General features: G+C 40.1%; 1 protein-coding gene across 2 annotated transcripts in view; it reads right to left on the reverse strand.

Moving 5' to 3' along the window:
• SYT9 (synaptotagmin 9) overlaps positions 1-22,078 on the reverse strand; it is a 211,948-nt gene that overhangs the window by 62,642 nt on the left and 127,228 nt on the right. The gene's annotated exons all lie outside the window — the stretch shown is intronic.

Genomic DNA, 22,078 nt, shown 5'->3' on the forward strand with positions numbered 1-22,078 from the left:
ATTAAAAAGATTTAAATTTTCTGATAGGACTGTAAAGCAAGACCCAGCTATATACACTGTCTACAGGAAACCCACTTAAAATATCAAGACAAAGATAGGTTTAAAGGATGAAAAAAATCAGGCCATGTAAACAGTAATCTAAAGAGAGCTAGAGTGGTTATATTAATATCAAGATTCCAGACCAAGGAATATTACCAGGGAGGAAGGTGATATTTCATTGACAAAGGCTAAAATCATCAAGAAGACATAATCTTAATGCATATGCTTCTAATAACAGAACTTCAAAATACATTAAACAAATGAGATAGAATTAAGAGGAGAAATAGGCAAACACACAAGTAGAATTAGCGATTCCAACACTATCAGTAATTCATTGAACAAGCAAGCAAAAAATAAGTTAAGGATATAAAAGACTTGAATAATATTATCGACCAACCTGACGTAATTGACACTTTACCTATTAATACTCCATCAAATGATCAAAATGCCCATTCTTTTCAAATATAAACATTCAGCAAGATGAATCATATTCTGAGTCATTAAAAAATTCTCATTAAATTCAAAATGAATGAAATCACACAAAGTATGTTCTTTAACAATAATAAAATTAAAGTAGAATTCAACCATAGATATCTAAAAAATCTCTAAATATTTGAAAATTAGACAATACTTTTCTAAATTATCTATAGGTCAAAGAAAAAAGTCATAAGAGATATTAAAAATTATTTTGAACCAAATGGTAGTGGTTATATGACTATATATAGGTGACAAACTTGCACACTTAAAATTGATTAATTTTGTGGTACATAAATTAATGGAAATTTTAAAATTCTGAAAAGACAGATTTTACAGAGGACTATAATTTTGTCTTCTGGTTTTATTGTCTTGAGTTCAGAGAATGCCTTGATGGTTTCAACCATTTAAAAATTATCCTATCCTATCCCATGCATTTGCGCTCAAATGTATCGAAAAATAATGCCTATCCTCTATTCACAAGGGACTTATTTCTATATTTTTATTAAGTCAAGCTTGTTAATTTTGTATCCAAATCTTCTTCCCCTTGGAATTTATTACGACATTGTCTTTCAAAATATGGTTTATTTCCATTCCATTGTTTCATAGACAAAGTATTAGCAAACATTTAAACTATGGTTAACATATTTATTTCAATGCTCACTGCAGTTTCATAAAACCCATTATCTCCCATTTTAAGATACACTTTGCTTGTGTGTGTCCTTGAGTACTTTTTTCCCAGTGAAGGTTCACAGGTAGTTAGAGTAATCTTTATTGTGCTCTAATTCTTTACAGAAAGTTAGCTGGGCACAGAATTTAGCTTAAAATTATTTTATCTTAGAATCTTCTACTTTGTCACAATACCTTCTAGTACTTCATGTTCTAGCTAGGGTGTTTGATGTCATTCTTTTGTAGATTTTTTTTCCCCCTCAAGGAGGTTTTAAGATTGTTTCTTTGTACTTTTACTTTGTACTTGTATCTTCTGTAATTTCCCCAAAAGGTATTTAGATTTCTTGTTTTCACTGATTTTGCTTGGTCCTCAGTGATTAATGTTAATTGGAATTTTTTTCTCTTGCTTTAATCTCTTTTTCTCCAGTGACCAGTTGATCTATTTGTTTACCTTGGACCTTCTCTTTCATAATGTTGGTTTTCCTCAGATTCTAGGACATCCTTAATTGTCTGTATTTATAACTGAAGGGTCAAAGCAAAAATCTTTTACTGCTTGTCATTTTGTGAAGATCCTCATGAAGAAGTGGGGGCAATCTCATATTTTCATCTGATATAGATAACTGGATGTTTTGAATAATTATTCTTTAGTACCACTTGTATGATATTAACATTGCCAAAATTAATGAACTTTGGTTTTATAGTAGGTTATAAAGTTAGGCATGGAATCATTATCAACAGAGTTTTGATATCCCAGTCTCAATAATTTTTAAGCACCACTGTACTGGGTTTCCCAGGTGGCACTAGTGGTAAAGAACCCACCTCATTCTTGCCTGGAGAATCCCTTGAACAGAGGAGACTGCCAGGCTACAGTGCATGGGGTCACAAAGAGTCCGACGTGACTGAAGTGACTTAGCAAGCAAGCCAATGCAGGAGCATAAAAGACACAGGTTCGATCCCTGGGTCAGGAAGCTCCTCTCCGGAGGAGGGCATGGCAACCCATTCCAGTGTTCCTGACTAGAGAATCCCACAGACAGAAGACCCTGGTGGTGGGCTACAGTCCATAGGGTCACAAAGAGTTGGACACCGCTGTAGTGACTCTGCACACATACACACGTCCTGGGGGTCCGCAAGACCACCCTCAGGTCTGAGGATTCATTAGAAAGACCCAGAAAGGCTATTATACTCATGGTGGTGGGGGTAATTTAGTTGCTAAGTCATGTTCATATGGTTTCTTACAATAAAAGGACGCATTTAAATCAGCAAAGAAAAAAATATTACATTGGGTGGAGTCTGAGAGAAATCAGGCATTAGTTTCCAGTTGCCCTTTTCCAATGGAGTCACACATACAGCACTTGATACTCCCCACAGTGATGTGTGACAAAACACACTAAGTATCACCAATGAGGAAAGCTCACCTAAACCCTGATGCCCAATGTTCTTACTGCGGGTGGTAAGGAGTACCCGCATGACTAATCTTAGCTGGTCAGTCTTTACTCCCTTCATCAGAGGGCGATCAGTGTAGCCTAGAGCCCTTAAATGAACAAACCCAAGTAACCATCATAAATTATGGGCTTCCCTGGTGGCTCAGATGGTTTTTAAAAAATCTGTCTGCAATGTAGGAGACCTGGGTTTAATCCCTAGAGGAGGGCATGACACCCCACTCTTTCAGTCAAGGTCTAGTCCCTTTTGTAGAATGTGCAGGGTTTAGGTACCCCAAGCTTGTTGAGCCAATTCTTTACTATACATACATAGTGCCCTCCGTTCAGCTTGCCTTTTCACACATCTTTTCCTGTACTGAGAAGGGGAGAAGTGGTTGTGGTCCATCGCTTGTGTACCTAACCATCACACATTCTCACCCAGAGATCAACAGTTGATGACACAGAAGACATTCTGGAAGGAAGTTAGGTTAACAGCAGGGACTGGCAGAGGTATTAGATAGGATAAGGGCTGATCATAATGGAATTAAACTAGAACTCTATAATAAAAAGATAGAGTGTTTCTATATGTTTAGAAACTAAGAAATACACTTCCAAATAACCACGGTTCCAAGTAAAAACCACAATGAAAATCAGAAATATATTGCACTTACGGTCCTCATCCCTGCTCGTGACACAGGGTTCCTAAAACCCTTGTAAATCCCTAAGTGATAAGAGTACTAACAGCGCTAGGAGCATCTTCTGTTTGAGTGAGGCAACTGTGGGTAGGTTCCTTGATGGCTTCTGGATGGGAACTGGTCACCAAAGAGACTAAGCCGTGATTAAAAACTCAAAATTTTCAGTACCACCCCCCACCCATTCTCCAGATACGGGAGAGGGCCGGAAATGAAGCTGATAATTGACCATGCCTACATTAGAAAGCCCCCATAAATTATTGAAAATATTGGTTTCAGAGATCTTCCAGGTTGGTTAAGACATTCATGTATCAGGAAAGTGACACATCCCCCAGCTCCATGGAGTCAGAAGCTGCTGTGCTCAGGACCTTCCCAGACCTCACCCAATGCATCTCTGCTCATCTGTATTCCTTATCACATCTTTTAATAGACAGGTAAAGCAAGTAAAGGTTTCCCTGAGTTCTGTGAGCTGTTGTGGCAAATAACGGAATCCAAGGAGGAGGTCATGGGACCATCTGACCTGTAGCCAAGCTGGACAGAAGTTGTGGGTAATCTGGGCACTTGCTCCTTGTGACTGGCATTTGAAGCCGGGAAGTCTCATGGGACTGGGTCCTTAATCAGGTAGACAGTGTCAAATTGAGCTAAACTGTAAGACGCCCAGCTGGTCTCAGAACTGCCTGTGAGATATATAAGAAAAACCCCACCATGTCTGGTGTCAGAGGTGTGAGTATGGTAGTCATACGAGAGTAAAAGAAACACAGGAAGAGAACTGTAGGATCTTCCCCACACAAATGCTTAAGAATCAAATTAATGGAAAATTTTTAGCTTTAAAAACTGTAACATGGAACAAAATAACTTGGAAAAAGAACAACAAATTAAATCCAAACTAAGTAGAAGAAAGGAAATAATAAATTTAAAAGCAGAAATTAATGATATAAAAACAATATATTTAAAGAAAATCAATGAAGCCAAAAGTTAGCTTTGAAAAGGCTAAATAAAAACTGTTAACCTTTGTTAAAACAGGTAAAAAAGAGGGGCTGGGGAGAAAGGCAGAAATAATCATGTCATGGTTGAAATGTAACACCACTGTGGATCTTTACTAAAAACACTAAACAGATAAAAAAATTATTTTATAAACACTTTTACATCCACCTTAACATTTTTACAGATTATAAAAATTAGACATAATGTACAGATTTTTTGAAGTGAGATTTTTAAAAAATTAAACAAAATATGAGAAAACTGAATGAAGAAAAACATGAAAATGAGAGCACATTACTTCCATGTGTTTTACCTCAAGTTTATGAGGTTAATTTACATATGATGTTTTAAAAATATGGTTGTTCACAGTAAAATAATAAAGAGGAAAATCATGTAATTATCTAAGCGAATGTAGAAAAATATGATAAAAATCAAGCATCTATTATGGTAAAAGTTTTTAACAAACCAGATATAGAAGAGGAATTTATCTGATGGTGGGCCTCTAAAAACAAGGCTACAGCAGTGATGTACTTACTGTGAAATGTGAAAAGCTACCCAATTAACGTAAGAAAGAAGACACCTACTGCTTATACTCTACACTGCACTTCAGGCTTAGCTAGGGAAATAAGGTATAGAAAAGAAATAAATGGTATAATGTTTTGACATGAAGCATTCATTCTGTTATTTATTTCTCCTGTGTAAAGAAATAAATCCTGGGGGAATTCCCTGGTGGTCCAGTATGCTTTTGCTGCCAAGGGCCTGGATTTGATCCCTAGCCGAGGAACTAAGATCCCACAAGCCATGTGGCATGGCAAAAAAAAAAAAAAAATTTTTTTTTAAGCTATACATAGATTATTACAATTAATAAGCATGCTTATTGATGACTGGTGGGTTGATGGCTATAAGTAAATAAAAATAGATTTAATTTTTATGTACCTGAAAAAAAGGTTAAAAAATAGAAGAAAAAAAAAACCCTTTATTTAAAACAGCATCAGGAAACATCAAAACCCTGGAATAAATTTACCTAAAACTGTATACTATTTCTTTATAGAAAAATGGTGGAGCATTATTGAGTAAAGTTAAGGAAGGTTTAAATAAATGAAGAGATATACTATGTCCAGAGACTGGAAGAACTCAATATTACATAGATATTCTCCAAACTGATCTACAGGCTAAATGTAATTCCAATCAAATTACAATTTGACAGACTGATTCTAAATTTAACCTGGACAAGCAAAGTACTAAGCAACCAAGATTCTCTTGAAGAAGAACAAATTGGGAGAACCTAGTCTACCTGATAGGAAGACTTAACTAGAATGCTACTGGGCTAGCAGAGCATTTGTGCCGGGCACATAAACCCATGGAGTTGTATAGAGAGCTCAGAAACGGACTCATGCACGTACGGACATTCGTCTTATGTACCAGTTCTCTTCATTTGCCTCTCCACTTACTCCTTGCTCTGTGCCCTCAAACGCTGTCCTCCTCAGAAAGAAACAGAACTTAATGTACTTACTAAGAAACTTAAACATCTGACAGAGTTTGGAACAAGTTAGTGATAGGCATGTGAACACACACAACCCCCACAGCAAATAAAATCAAGATAACTCATTTGTTTGTTCTTCATTCAAGAAACATTTATGGGATACAATTATTTGTCAGGTACTCTTCAGGGGGGGCTTCTCTGACGGCTCAGTGGTAAAGAATTCACCTGCAATCCAGGAGACGCAGATTCAGTTCCTGGGTTGGGAAGATCCCCTGGAGAAGGAAACAGCAACCCATTCCAGTATTCTTGCCTGGGAAATCCCATGGACAGAGAAGCCTGGAGCTACAGAGAGTCAGACAAGACTTAGTGACTAAACCACCACCTTCAGGCTACTAGGAATCCATCAGGGAACCAAATAGGCAAAAGCCATTTGCCATCATGAGTCTTGTATTTCTTATGTCTAAAGCTTGACAATGAGCAAAACCAACTGTATATAGACATTCACATACATACACACACACACACACACACACACACACATATAGATACACATATAATACACACACGTGTAATACAATGCAGAGAAGAAAAAAGTCCAGAACAGGGATTAAATAGTATTGAAGAGAGTTAAATAAAATGTTAAGTAGGGAAGGCTTCATAATAGAGCTCCTTTTTGAGTGAAGACCTTTAGAAATGAGGTTAGAAAGCTGTAATGCAGCTAACCGGGGGGGAACTGCACACGGATCAAAGAGCAAGCACAGATGCCGTGAGGTGGGAGTGTACCTGCTGTGTCTGCAGAAGAGAAAGGAGATAGCAAGAAGAGAAGGGAGGGAAAAACAGGCAGGTCACAGAGCTTGTGAGGGACCGAATCACGCAGGTTATCATAAGAACTTTGCTCTAAGTGGGAATGGAAGTCATTAAAAGATTCAAGCCGAGAAACAGCATAATGTGGTTTTATTTTAATGTGATCACTCAGGCTTCTGTGTTGAGATGAGTCTGAGGGGACAAGGGCAGCAGCAGGGCCAGTAGTTAGGAGATGACCGTAACGAACCTGGTGAGAGGTGACATGGATTGGTCCACAGAAAACAGTGGAGAGAGAGGATCAAATTTTGAAGATGAAACAACAGAGTTTTCTAATAGAATAAATGATAGAAAGAGAGTAGTCAAGGATGATTCCAGTACTTTTGGTCTGAGTTAATGAGAAGGTGGAATTGCCAATAACTTGCACTTCTAAATGGAGAGGGAGGAGGCACTGGGCTATGGGAAAGTGAAAGTGTTAGTCACTTAGTTGTGCCCGACTCTTTGTGACTCCATGGATTGTATCCCACCAGGCTCCTCTGTCCATGGAATTCTCCAGGCAAGAATACTGGAATGGATTGTCATTCCCTTCTCCAGGGGAACTTCCAGAATCAGGGATGGAACCCGAGTCTCCTACATTGCAGGAAGATTCTTGACCCTCTGAACCACCAGAGAAGGCTATGGTAAAGACCAAGAACTCAGTTCTGTATGCATTAAATGTGCGATCCAAATGGGAAGGTCAGGGAGCCAATTAAATACGAGTATGGAGATCAGGAGTAAGAGCCAGGCTAGAAATACAAACTCCTGGGTGGAACAAAGAACGCAATCACACTAAATGGTTCAGCTATAAACTAAGTTTACATAATAACGATACAGATAGGAATAACTATCTCAACAAATTTGTAATATTACTATTTTGAGAAGTTGGAGGAGCAAGAGTGTGTTCGTGTAGCACACTTATGAGCTAAATCTTCAACTTTTGTAACAAAATTTGATAGAAATCTAAAACTAAAAAATAAAATAGAGCATTAAAAAATATGGAGGCATATTTTGAAACAAACAGCTGAAAGTGTTTGGTTTGAAGACTGAGAATTGAAGCTAGGGGTATAAACATATAGAGGACTTGTTATTTAAAAGTCCTGAAGTCTGGACGTGTGGAACAACAGGGTGAAGTCTTAGTGATTCATTATTATGCAACCTTAGATAAACTACATAATTTCTCAGTTTATCAATTCTCTGCTTTTAGTTTCTTCATTTGGAAACTAGTGCTGTGCTGTGCTTAGTTGCTCAGTCATGTCCGACTTTGTGAGTCCATGGACTGTAGCCGGCCAGGCTTCTCAGTCCATGGGGATTCTCCAGGCAAGAATACTGGAGTGGGTTGCCACGCCCTTCTCCAGGCAATCTTCCCAACCCAGGGATCGAACCCAGGTCTCCCACATTGCAGGCAGATTCTTTACCATCTAAGCCCTGTGTATGTGCTTAGTCGCTCGGTCGTGTCCAACTCTTGTGACCCCATAGACCATAACTTGCCAGGCTCCTCTGTCTAGGGGATTTTCCAGGCAAGAATACTGGAGTGGGTTGCCATTTCCTTCTCCAATCTAAGGTCTAGTGTTGTTAAAAAGATCAAATGAGACAATCTGCATCTGTAGTAAATAAGAGGTGGCTAATATTACTACATCTGATGTATGCTTCTCATTCTCACTGGTCTTTGCACTCTTCTAGAGGGAGTCTGACTTCTCCATCTTTCCTAGTGGCAGACACTTAACGAGTAGCTTAGTATTTCATGAACCGATGCACACATGAAGAGGTGCAAGAGGTCTTGGATATCTGCTGCAGCGCCCGTAGCCTAGCTTCCTCAAGACTTTGGGTCAAATTTCCAGGAAGCCACTAAGCTATGGGACATCTGGTTACCACCCACCCCGTATCCCCCAGCACTACTGACTCACTGAGAAATCCTGTTCTTACAGAGTCTCTCATAAAAACAAAAAACACTTGTGAGATAAAGCAGGGTGAAATAATTATTTATCAGGTAGAGAGGAAATTCCAGTTGCAACACTTCTCTCAAGGGTCATTAATTTTCACTGTAACAATCACACTGATGGCCCAAACCTGGCTCACCTGTAAATGGAAGCTTGCAATGATTTGGTCATTCAGTTTTCTCAGAAACTCCCACCGTATTCCTGGTACTTGACCCAGACGTGACAAAATTGGCAAAAACATCCTTTTTCAGTGACAGATCCTACCAATAATTAGCATGCACTGTTAAAGTAACTGTTGATTGCACTTTATTTATAGATATTAACATGATTAATTGCACTGGAAGTGTTCCTGGAGGATGACGCTCTCCGAGCTGGTGCTGGGGGACGAGAGAAGCCAGCAGCCCTCACAGGGCCCTGGGAGACGACTGCCATCAGCCCACTCCTTTTCCTTTTTTGAATCATTCCCTCAAATGATTCTAGATCTAATTCCACAGGACTGGCCCTACACTAGAAAGTATTACTCCGACTAATGATATGCTCAGTTAGGAATACATAGGATAACAACATCACATATATATTAGATCACTTTACAGTTGACCAAAAATATTGACATCGCTATCTTTTCTGATTTTATCTGCTTCCCTAGTTTAAAATGCCACATGTGTACATGGATGACTCCAACATTTATGTCTCCATGCCCACCTCTTCCTGCATTATAAACTCATCCAAGTGCCTTCCTTAGGTGTCAGGTTAATTGTCTAATAGGCATCTCAAACTTGATATTTCAAATCTGGAACTTATTTCCCTTTCCTGCTCCCAGCCATCCTACCCATCGTTTCCATTTCAGTTTGGTAAACACATCCTCCGAGCAGTTCCCCAAATCTGGTAGTCATTAGATTTTGTATTCCTCATCTCCTCTCACCCTCCCACATCTGTAAGCCATGTTATTTCTCCCTCCAAAAATATCTAGTCTGTCCAATTTTATACTTCTCTATGTTGCTGCTGCTGCTGCTGCTAAGTCACTTCAGTCATGTCCGACTCTGTGCGACCTCATATAGATGGCAGCCCTCCAGGCTCTGCCGTCCCTGGGATTCTCCAGGTAAGAACACTGGAGTGGGTTGCCATTTCCTTCTCCAATGCATGCAAGTGAAAAGTGAAAGTGAAGTCACTGAGTCGTGTCCAACTCCCAGTGAGCCCATGGACTGCAGCCCACCAGGCTCCTCCGTCCATGGGATTTTCCAGGCAGGAGTACTGGAGTGGGGTGCCATTGCTATCCTATACCAAAATACCATCACCTTCTCATGTAACTCCCTTAGAATCATGAAGGCAAAAGGAGAAGTGAGTCCGTGAGTCAGGATGGCTGCTATATGTTCATATCACACGATGCTATATGGCTCACAGTTGCTCAAGCTAGAAGGAAGCCTCTGTTGCTTGCTTACATATCCTCATGCTTAACCTGCAACGTGACTGAGTCTGGGATTCCCGTCTGGACTGGTGCACTGGTGAGGACTCAGAGGATTGGTTCCTCTGGTGTGGGGATGGTGTGGTTCCTGACTGTCCCACATGACTGGGGCTTCCCCTTAGAGGCTTCTAAGAGTATAATCTAGGGGCTGGCTGACGAGTTCACATGTGTACATGTGTGCTGAGTTGCTTCAGTCGTATCCGACTCCTTATGACCCTATGGACTGTAACTTGCCAGGCTTTTCTTCCATGGGATTCTCCAGGCAAGAATACTGGAGCAATTGCCATGCCCTCCTCCAGAGGATTTTCCCACCCAGGGGTCGAACCTGCATCTGCTGTGTCTCCTGCATTGCTGGTGGATTCTTTACTGCTGAGTCACCAAGGAAGTCCAGCAAGTTCCCATCAAAGTGATTTAGTCACTAAGTCATGTCCAACTCTTGCAAGTCCAAGGACTGTAGCCTGCCAAGCTTCTCTGTCCATGGGGTTTTCCAGACAAGAATACTGGAGTGGACTGCCCTACCCTCTTCCAGGGGATCTTCCCGACCCCGGGACTGAACCCATGTCCCTTTAGTCTCCTGCATTGGCAGGCAGGTTCTTTACCACTAGTGCCAGCTGGGAAGCCCAATTTTGCTTTAGGCTACATCAATAGAGGTACAGGCTAGGGAGGGAGGTTATACACCAGCCACAATGCACCTGAAACCTGAATTCTGTTCTGGACACCTGCAGTTTAGAGATGTGTGATCACCTGAAAGACGGTGAGAAGAGCAACTACTGTGAGACGGACGGGATCAGTATTTCACGAGGAACAATGAGGAGGTATTAAATTTTCAGGAAAAGGTTCGAGAAAGACAAGACTCTTGTCAGCGCAGATTTGAAGTGGAGTCGTACAAAAGAGGGACTAAACTCACTCTTAATGGTTCAAAGGTTCAGAACCAGGGCCAGACACAGGGGAAGACACAGGAAGATTTAGAATATCCTCCTCTATCACAATCCAAAATCATGGTCTGTTTGTCTGTGAAGGGGGAGGATTTACTATCTGTTCAGCAGATTTCTCTGCTTTAGAGAGGAATGGAGTGGTTAACAATGTAAAGTCTTTCTCAGCCCTGATGTCATATAGTTCCCTGATCTCAGACATCAGCTGGTAGGCAAGAGGAGACAATCAAGTTTTGGAGCAAGGCAACCGTGTTATCAGAATTGTGGTTAAGGAGATAGGACTTGGTGGAGTGTGCGACTGTCTCTGAGGGGGAGATCTAGAGGGACCTCATGTGAAGAGTTGACTCATTGGAAAAGACTCTGATTCTGATGATGGGAGGGATTGGGGGCAGGAGGAGAAGGGGATAACGGAGGATGAGCTGGCTGGATGGCATCACCGACTTGATGGACATGAGTTTGGGTGAACTCCGGGAGATGGTGATGGACAGGGAGGCCTGGCGTGCTGCGATTCATGGGGTTGCAAAGAGGCAGACATGACTGAGTGACTGAACTGAGGAGGTCAGAAATGGTGAGGGCTCCTGACTAAAGCTGCCTAATTCAGCATCGTAGGAACACGTGAACTTTAAAAGCAGACACAGAAGAGAAGAGGTGAATTCTAACCTTGGTGCACCAAGCACAAGACTTTTGGGTACTGGAGTCCTGATGAGACTTATTCTTTCTCAACTTGCTGCCCTAATAAATTCTTTAAGATTCACGCATGAGTTTTTTTAATACTTCTATTTTCCCAGGAAGCATGTCTAGTCAAAGACTGTCCTCGGTGAACACAAGGAGAATTTCAAAAGTTAAAGGGCTACAGAAAAGACTTTCGTATTTAAGTTGAAGGTAAAACAATCTATTCTGCTAAGACATTTTAGAGGTCCATCAATTCTTAATAGAAAAAAAGGAACAAGGTGAAAATTTGTTCTTTAAAGGAAAAGTTTCACTCGGGAACAGGAGAGCGTCTTTAGAAGCTTGGGCATTGTGTGATGACTCTAACTGTTACAAGGCGTTTCGCTGGCTTTTGAAGAAAAAAAAATAAAAACATTAAGATGCATTGGAAATAATTAAGAATTCACCCAGCATTGTAAGCATCTTTGTCATCCCAAACATTCCATCAAAACTAAGAATTCACACAGTTTAGGGAAGATGGGAGGATGAGATTCTCTAGTAAAGATGCCCTCTAAAGGGAAACATGACGGTTAGTGAATTAAACCAACATGCTCAGTGGAATGAACAATCATAAAGAAAAAACATATTATTTTTACTCTACTCATTGGAAAAGACTCTGATGCTGGGAGGGATTGGGGGCAGGAGGAGAAGGGGACGACAGAGGATGAGATGGCTGGATGGCATCACCCACTCGATGGACGTGAGTCTGAGTGAACTCCGGGAGTTGGTGATGGACAGGGAGGCCTGGCGTGCTGCGATTCATGGGGTCACAAAGAGTTGGACATGACTGAGCGACTGAACTGAACTGAACTGGGTGGAGATGTGCTCCACAGATAATCCCAGGACACAGGGTGCTTCTAACCTTATTTGGAGATAAGCACCACGATCCTACCTCTCTTCTGGCCCCATGAACTTTTGCTCCACCCTACTGCCACTCTGAGAGCTTAGTACATGGGTCACCAAGCCATTTCATTTATTCTCCAAAATGTGTCTTGATTACAACTCTTCCTATCTGTTCCGTCTGTCTCAGTCGCTCCAAGATTACTTGGGGATAATTCTACCTTTTCTGATCCGTCCTTCACATAAACAGAGTTGACCGTTTTGCTTGCTTGCTTAAATCCTTTGACAGATCCCAGATGCTCTTAGGTTCAAATGTGAACCTCTTCGCATATCCTTCAAGATGACTCCGAGGATAACTCCTATTATTTCTTCTGCCTAACATGTCCAGTCCTCCAGTCCGTCTGAACTATTCTTCCTCCCTACACAAACCTTACCCTTTCATTTCTGAACAACTCTGCTCACTTTTCTGCTGGTAAAATGGTTTTTTTTTGGGGGGGGTGAAGACTTGGCTTACAAGTGTCCCCTTCTGTGCAGGCATCCTATATCTCCAACCCTGTGTTCCCTGCCCTGGAGCCCTCTGTCCACGTGTCTATTACCACATGAAACTAGAGATACTTGTTTCAGACTGTGAAAAGCTGAAGGCTGGAGCTGTATTTTCTTTCTCTTGGTACTTTTATCTGGGGCCCTGATTATTTTACAGAAGAGAACCTTGGGTCAGAGAAGTTAAGCAATCTTCCCTAGGTCACACAGCTGGTTAGTGCTAGAGCCACACTCCAAGCAAGCAGCTTGACTGCAGAGCCTATGGCGCTCCTAAGTGGGGGATCCTTGCAGAGTACAAGAGAACTGGGGACTGGGGGACTGGGGAAGGGGGAGGTGGCTAAATTCTCCTAGAGACTTGAGAAGCTTGGAGTTGCTGAGCTGGGAGCTACAAGCCTCCAGATCCTTCTCCTAGCCACGGGTTTCCACCCTCAGGGCTGACCTTCTCACACCTTTCATCAGCAGGAACTTGCTTTTGCCTTTGCAGCTAGAAAGGAAAAAAGAAAAAAAGAGAAAAAAGCTACCTTGACTGAATCCTATTTAAGAACTAGGGCAAATGGGGCTTTAGCAAAAGAGGATCTGCCTTTCTTTCACACACAAGCATTAGACTGCTTCCCTCCATTTCCACTAAAATTTTCTAATACTCCTTAGGGAAATAAGAGATTTTGTTACAATAAAGGGTACTGTAGGTGTAATTAGGGGGCATCTCAGATGTACTTCCAATAAAAACACCAGTAATAGTCTCCTTCTCTAAAAAATAACAAACTAAAAATACATGTAAAGATAAAGAACAAACTTGTGGTTGCCAACGGGTGGGGAGGGAGAGGGATGAACTAGGAGTCTGGGCTTGGTAGATGCAAACTGTTACATTCAGAGTGGGTAAACAACAAGGTCTGCTGTATAGCACAGAAAACTATATCCAGTCTCCTGGCATAAACCATAATGTAACAGAATATAAAAAAGAATGTATATGTGTGTGTAACTAAGTCACCTTGCTGTACAGCAGAAATTAGTACAACATTATAAATCAACTATTTGATATTTAGTCGCTACGTCATGTCTGACTCTTTTGTGACCCCATGGCCTGTAGCTCTCCAGGCTCCTCTGTCCATGGGATTTCCCAAACAAGAACACTGCAGTGGGCTGCCATTTCCATCTCCAGGGGATCTTCCCAACTCAGGGAATGAACCTGCATCTCCTGCACTGGTAGATGGAGTCTTTACCACTGAGCATCCAGGGAAGCCCCAAATCAACTATACTTCAAAGAGTAATGATAAATAAACTGCATGGAAAGTATGTAGCACAGTATCAGAAATACATGTGTGAATTCATTATCTGTGTTGCTCCCATACTTCTTAGAGCAGTGCCTGGCACACGGTAGGTCCATAAATATTAAATGCAATGCATCAAGGAATGAATAAGCAGTGGTCTCTACAGGAAAGGAGAGACAGACTGATCAGGGAGAACATAGAGCAAAGACTCCTCTCTATCAGGGTGACCTACATTTGAGGACACTCTTACATCCTGATGTACAATCTACATGAATACAGGAGACACACAGATGCTACAAGAATTCCCTACATATACACAATGGATTACTCAGCCATAAAAAGAAAGAAATAATGCCATTTGCAGCAACATGGATGGACCTAGAGAGATTATCACACTAAGTGAAGGAAGTCAGAGAGAAAGACAAATATCATATGGTATCACTTATATGGTGAATCTAAAATATGAACACAAATTAATATAGCTATGAAACAGAAACAGACTCACAGACATAAAGAACAGACTTATGGTTTCCAAGGGGGAAGGGGAGTGAGGGATAGATAAGTTAGGAGTTTGGGATTAACAGATACATATTACTATATATCAAACAGATGAACAACAAGGGCCCACTGTACAGCACAGGAAGCTCTACTCAGTACACTGTAATAACCCATGTGGGAGAAGGCTCTGGAAAAGAACACATATACGTATAACTGGATCACTCTGCTGTACACTGGAAACTAATACAATATTGTAAATCAACTATGGTCCAAGATAAAAAATTAAATTCAATAAAAAGAATGTCCTAGGCTATGGAAAGCATTATACAGGAAATAAGGAAATAAGATATTCTTTTGAAATGCTACAGATGGTGATCAGATACCAGCAGAGAGGTTAAACAACTTGCCTGCAGTTACAAAGTTCACCAGTGTCAAGAATGGGTCTTTCCACCTATGTGCTTTCTCTGGCCCTAAGTCTTCATGAAAAGGTGGTGGATTTTAGAATGTATCAGGAACTCTCTCTTCTCTCAGAAGGCACAGTTCTCATTCACCTAGGATGAGAACAAGCTATGTGGGAGGCAGGGGAGAATCTGGGCATGTTTTTAAAAAGTCTCTTCAAATTTATTTATTAATCTATTCAATAAGTATTTGTTGAACACATGCCATGTAACAGGCACTATATTCGGTGCTGGGAATACAAAGGAGGAAAAAAGGATAAGAATCCTTGCTGTAATGGAGTTGCCATTGTAGGTAACATTCTAGAACTTAGACAATAAACATTAAACAAATAAATGATATTGGATATTAAATGGTAAAAAAAAAAAATGCTGCCAAAAATTATAGGGAGATAGGAGGCTATGAAAAGAAGTCATTTTAAAATAGGATGGTCAGGGAAGACCTCAGAGATGAGGAGGGTTAAAAAAGACTTAAGGGAGGCTTCCCCAGCGGTCTGATGGTTAAGTCTCTGCACGTCCACTGCTTCGGGAATGGATCTGATCCCTGGTTGGGGAACTAAGATCTCACATGCTGCGTGGTGCAGCCAAAAAAAAAAAAAAAAGAAGAAGACCCAAAGGAAGTGAGGAAGCAAAGCATATAGACAGCTAGGGGAAGTGATTCCAGCAGAGAAAACGGTGCTGAGGTGGAACTGTGTGTCTGAACATCAGAAAGGCAGCTCCAGTGCAGACGAGAGGGGAAAATGCTTGCTACAGTAGTGGGAGAGGAGGTCGGAGATAATGGGGGAAGGGGCCCAAATCCTGGAGGACTTGGGCTTCTATTGTGATGAGATGGGGGGTTACTAGAGGACTGGGGGCAAGAATAATAAGAATCGGTCTAGAAGTCAAAGAGATTAGCCTAGTTTTTGTGTAGAGAACTTAACTGAGGCGGTAGGCAAAGTAGGATCAGGATAACCAAGAAGGAAGCCATTGCAAAAAACTTGCAACCTATGCTGTTCAAGGTTTCATTGTTTTTAGTTAATTTCTTAAGACCGTCTTTGATTTTATAAGGTCTCCTTACTCATTAAGAAGAATTTCAATTGCTTATTGCATTAGCCATTGCTTCCAGTCAGAGCCTGTAACGTGTGCAGGATGTTCCTTCTGTTTAGGAAGATTCATGACAGAGGTGTACTGAACATTCTCCTGAGGAGCTCTGGGGGAATCAAAGCAAAAGCCTCCAAGACAATCTAGAAAAATCCAAATACAACATTAAAAATGTTTCTTAGGTAGCTGTTCCCTAAGGCCAAGGGCCCCCATCACAACTGATGTAAGGATCTCCCTCCAGGGACTCCAAAAGACAAAAAGTGAAGGCTTCCCTAGCCTCCAGCTGCTTCCAGACATCTGGAAGAGAGTCCAGGTATACACTGAACTATGTGAAACTGCCCCTTTGGTTAGTCAAAAGAGGACTCCCAGTGATTTCACATAGTTCAATCTATTTTATGGCCCAGCATGTGGGCTGGGATTGCTGCTTCCCTAGGTGCTATCATTAAATGCCCTCCAATTTAGTACATGAGAACTCATTTCAAAAGAAAATGCAAATCTCAAAACTCAAGGGAGCCAAAGATGCCTCTGCCTGCAGCAGTGAGACTGAGCGCAGTTAAGCAGAGGGCTTAGGGTTCTCTGGGGCTCAGCGCTGGCCAGAAATGAGGGAAGGGGAGGAGTGAGATGAAGGAAGTCACTCGAGTATAAAATGGATAGGTGGATGGGAATGGAAAGGTGTCATACATAATCGATTTATTTAAAAATATGTTCCAAATATTTAGTTTAGTATAACCCTAAAAACAGTATCTGGCAAAGATGCACAGAAGAAGTAAACACCTCCACCAAAACAGCAACAAACAAGCAAAACTATAGGCCAATTCTTACAAGAATACAGTTGAAAAATTCCTGTGTATCAACAAATAAAATCTATCGGCCTTAATAATACACTTTGGACCAAGATGGGTTTATTCTAAGATGAATGGACGTTTCAAAATTAATAAATCACATCAGTGAATTAAAGAAGAAAACTCATGCCAACTTCTCAACAGAAAAGATACTAGATAAAATGCAACATCCATTCCCAATAATAGAATAATATAACACTTTAAATGTTATTAAATTCAAGACCAGGACAAAAACTCCTGCTATCACTCCTACTGTTCAACAGTTTAGAAAGTTCTAGTCAATGCCATAAAATAAAGAAATACATAAAGGTAAAGTTATTCTAAAAAGGGCAAAAATATGATTCTTCACAGAACATATAACTGCTTAGTTGGAAATCTAAGATAACCAAGTGAGTAACCATTAAAACTAATGAAACAGGTATCTAATGAGAATTTACAAATAAACTCCTACAAATCACAAATCAGGAGATAACCCAATAAAAAATGGGCAAAAGACTAAAACATAAATTTTACAGAAGATAGATGAAAGCAAGAAAAGGTCCTTGGCATCATGAGTCAAAAAAGGAAAACTACAGTGAAATGCCATCCCTCAGTTCAGTTCAGTCGCTCAGTCGTGTCCGACTCTTTGCGACCCCATGAATCGCAGCACGCCAGGCCTCCCTGTTCATCACCATCTCCCGGAATTCACTCAGATTCATGTCCATCGAGTCAGTGATGCCATCCAGCCATCTCATCCTCTGTTGTCCCCTTCTCCTCCTGCCCCCAATCCCTCCCAGCATCAAAGTCTTTTCCAACAAGTCAACTCTTCGCAGGAGGTGGCCAAAGACCTGGAGTTTCAGCTTTAGCATCATTCCTTCCAAAGAAATCCCAGGGTTGATCTCCTTCAGAATGGACTGGTTGGATCTCCTTGCAGTCCAAGGGACTCTCAAGAGTCTTCTCCAACACCACAGTTCAAAAGCATCAATTCTTCGGCGCTCAGCTTTCTTCACAGTCCGACTCTCTCACATCCATACATGACCACAGGAAAAACCATAGCCTTGACTAGACGGACCTTAGTCGGCAAAGTAATGTCTCTGCTTTTCAATATGCTATCTAGGTTGGTCATAACTTTTCTTCCAAGGAGTAAGCGTCTTTTAATTTCATGGCTGCAGTCACCATCTGCAGTGATCCCTAGAATAGCTAAAATTAAAAGATTACAAGACTAAACACTGGCAGGGATATGAAGCAACTGGAACTTGGAAGTGCTAGTGAGAAGGTAAAATAATACAACTGATTTGAAAAATTATTTGCATTTCTCGTAAACATATTTCTACCCTATGACTGAGGAATTTTACTCCTAGATATTTACCCAAGAGAAATAAAAACATATCCACACACAGACTTGAATAAGAAGGTTCGTCACAGCTGTATTCATATTTGCCAAAACCAAAAGCAAATGTAGGACCTCGTGCCAAAAAGTATTAGAAACAACCCAAATGTCCAAAAGCAGAAAAATAAATAAAATCTAGTATACTCATACAGTTTAATTATACTTGGTTTAAAAAAAAAACTACTGATACACTCTACAGCATCGTTAAATATTAAAAACATGCTGCGCAAAAGAATCTCCCCTCCTCCCAACCCATCACACGCAAAAGTATGAAGTAGTCATCAGGAAACCATGGTTACAGAAGTCAGAAACTGGCTGCTGCTAGGAGGGTGGAGGGATTGACTGGAGTAGGGCACGATGAACCTTTCTGGAGTGACGGAAATGTTCTATACCTTGTTCTGGGTGGAAATTACATGAGTGAACACAAATGTCAAAACTCATCAAAATGGAACACTTAAGATCGATGCTTTTTATCCAATATAAATTATATTTCAATTTTAAAAGTCTTTTCTATATATACCAGTGCACAAAACAGATTTTGGAAATAAAGTCCCATTCTCAATGGCAGCCAAAATATAAAGCACGCAGGAAAAAAAATCTTAAAAAAGAAATACAGTGAATACAAATAGAGTAAATTTTACAAAATTTTATTAAATCACCTTTTTAAAAAAACTGGAATAAATGGAGATATTCTGTTTCCAGATGGGAATATTTAATATCATAAAGGTGTTCATTCATACCAAAATTGTATATAAATACAAGTAAATCCTAGACCAATATCACAATTCTTTCTAAAATATTATTCCTAAAGGATATTAAGATTTGCCTGCAAAAGTAAATGGATGGGGACCTTCCTTGGTAGTCCAGTGGTAAACAATTCGCCTTCCCATACAGGGGATGCGGTTTGATCCCTAGTCTTCCCCAGGGCAATTAAGGCCACAAGCTGCAACTACTGCACCATCATGCCACAACAAAGACCAAGCACAGCCCATGTCCCCCAAAAACTTTAAAGAGAAGATTAAATGGACAAAACTACAATTTTTTTTTATCACTTATAAAGAATGAGATGGGAGATTTACCTTATTTGGTAGCAAAAGTGTATTATTAAGAGGCTGTAATTATAATATCACAATATTGCTACTAGAAAAGTGAAGAAGATAAATGAATTTAAAAGAGCATAAAAATACATAGCTCGCAACTTTGGTACATAATTCTCTCACAGAAATATATAGAATACAAAAGCACAAAACTGAAAAACATACTTAGATATTATACAGGGTTTCTAATTTTGAAGAACTAAAAATTCTATTAAAACTCTTATCACACATTATATTAGTAGCACAATTTTAAACAATATGTTCCCAACATTTTCTTTCATTCATGATAGATCCAGTATCAACAGGCTAAGTTTAAGGGAGCATCCGTTTGAGAATAACAGTTAACTGCTTTCAAGTTCTAATTATTTCCATATTTATCTCAACTTTATTATATTTTTGAGGTTTACACTTTGATTAACATAAGCACTTTTGGATTTCCTATCATGCGTGTGTATGTGTGTGTGTGTGAGAGAGAGAGAGTGCAGGGTAGAGGTTTTTGCTTTTTTAAAAAATTGTTTAATTGAGATATAATTCACATCCCATAAAATTCACCTGTTTTAAGTGTAAAATTCAATGGATTTTAATACATTTGTAGGATTTTACAGGAGTCCCTGGTGGTGCTAGTGGTAAAGAACCTGCCTGCCAATGCAGGATACACTAAGAGACACTCCATCCCTGGATTGGGAAAATATCCTGGAGGAAGGAATGGCAACCCATTCCAGTATTCCTGCCTGGAGAATCCCATGGACATAGGAGCCTGAGAGGCTACAGTCTAGCTTACAAAGAGTCAGACACAACAGAAGGGACTTAGCATGCACACAGGATTTTACCACCATCGGCCACAATTTAATTTAGCATTGCTATCACCCTAAAAAGATACCTCAAGCCTTTTTCAATCATTGGCCATTGACACCTCCAGTCTTAAAGAAGCACTTGTCTACTTTGCCTTTTCTGGACATTCTGCATTTATGAAATCATACAATATGTGCTTTATTGTGTCTGGCTTCAAAATAAGGGTGAGATAAAATATAATTTTTGGACTTCCCTGGTGGCTCAGACGGTAAAGCGTCTGCATATAATGCAGGAGACCCAGGTTCAATCCCTAGGTCGGGAAGATCTCCTGGAGAAGGAAACGGCAACCCACTCCAGTATTCTTGCCTGGAAAATCCCATGGATGGAGGAGCCTGGTAGGTCCATGAGGTCACAAACAGTCGGACATGACTGTGCAACTTCATGAAAATACTGCTGAAACTGAGTTGTTTCAGCAATGACACATAAAATAGTTTTCAAGGGCTTTATCAACTAATGCATCAAATGTCAGATTTGGGTTGAAAAAGCTGGTTTAATGATGTCAGTGTATAAGGTTCAAATGTGCAGACTGCACAAAAGTTAAAAATATGAGCATTTATTATATGATAATATTGGTAATTTAGGAAGTGCTGGTTTATTCAGATGGAGTTGAGATAAGTGAATATCTGGGGAAAATGAGTGAAGATCACTGTCTTACATATACATACCAATTCATTCCAAGTGGACTGAAGTTTTAAAGTAGAGATTACAATTTAGACTGTGGGGTCAGATTATCTAGGTTGGATTCCAGTCTCTGCTACTCACCACGTGACTTTGAGCAAGTCAGTTCATTTACTTGAGTATTAGATTCTTCACTTGTAAAATGAATTATAAGATCAAGTGCCTCACAGGGTTTTTGTGATGAATGAAGACAGAGCATACAAAGTTCTTGGAACAGGGTCTGGCAAATGGTTAAGTACCAGTAAATGTTAGTCCTTGAAGTTGCTGTTGTTAATATAGGTGATTTTTGTAATTTCAGGAATGAGGGTAGAGGTGGGAGGGACTTTTCAAGCTAACTCCAAAGGCAGAACTTCTGATGGAAGAATGTTACATATGCGAAGACACAGATATTTAATGAGTCAAAAAGCAGACAAAGGCTGACACCTTTAATCTCAATGAGATCTTAAATATTACCAAGGAAAAACAAAAGTAAATTCCAATATAAAACTCAGCAAAAGAAAGAAACAGACAAACCACAAACGAAGCAAAACAAATGGTCAATACATGTGCAAAAAGATGTTTATCTTTACTAGGTCATAGGAAACGCAAATCATGCCATACATTGCCTATTAGAGAATGATAAAATCAAAATAACAGAAAACTGTGATATCTACACTTACTGAAACAGTAACTACAACAACTAGAAAAAGAAAAAATTAAAACAGGTAAGAGGTTCCCTGACAATGAGAACCAGAAGGCAATGAATACTGGTGAGAATACTCTGCAAGCAAAGTTTAATGAGCTCATTCATTCCTTTTTTTAAAAAAAGTTGTTACCCACAAGACCACAGGCATGGTGCAACATGCTAGAATTTGGGGGTAAGCAGAGGTGAGTGAGAGCCCCTGACTCTGTGGAGTTCCAGGCCACAGAAGTGCAAATAAAATA

The sequence above is a fragment of the Ovis aries genome, chromosome 15, assembly GCF_016772045.2.
Source record: "Ovis aries strain OAR_USU_Benz2616 breed Rambouillet chromosome 15, ARS-UI_Ramb_v3.0, whole genome shotgun sequence".
NCBI lineage: Eukaryota > Metazoa > Chordata > Mammalia > Artiodactyla > Bovidae > Ovis > Ovis aries.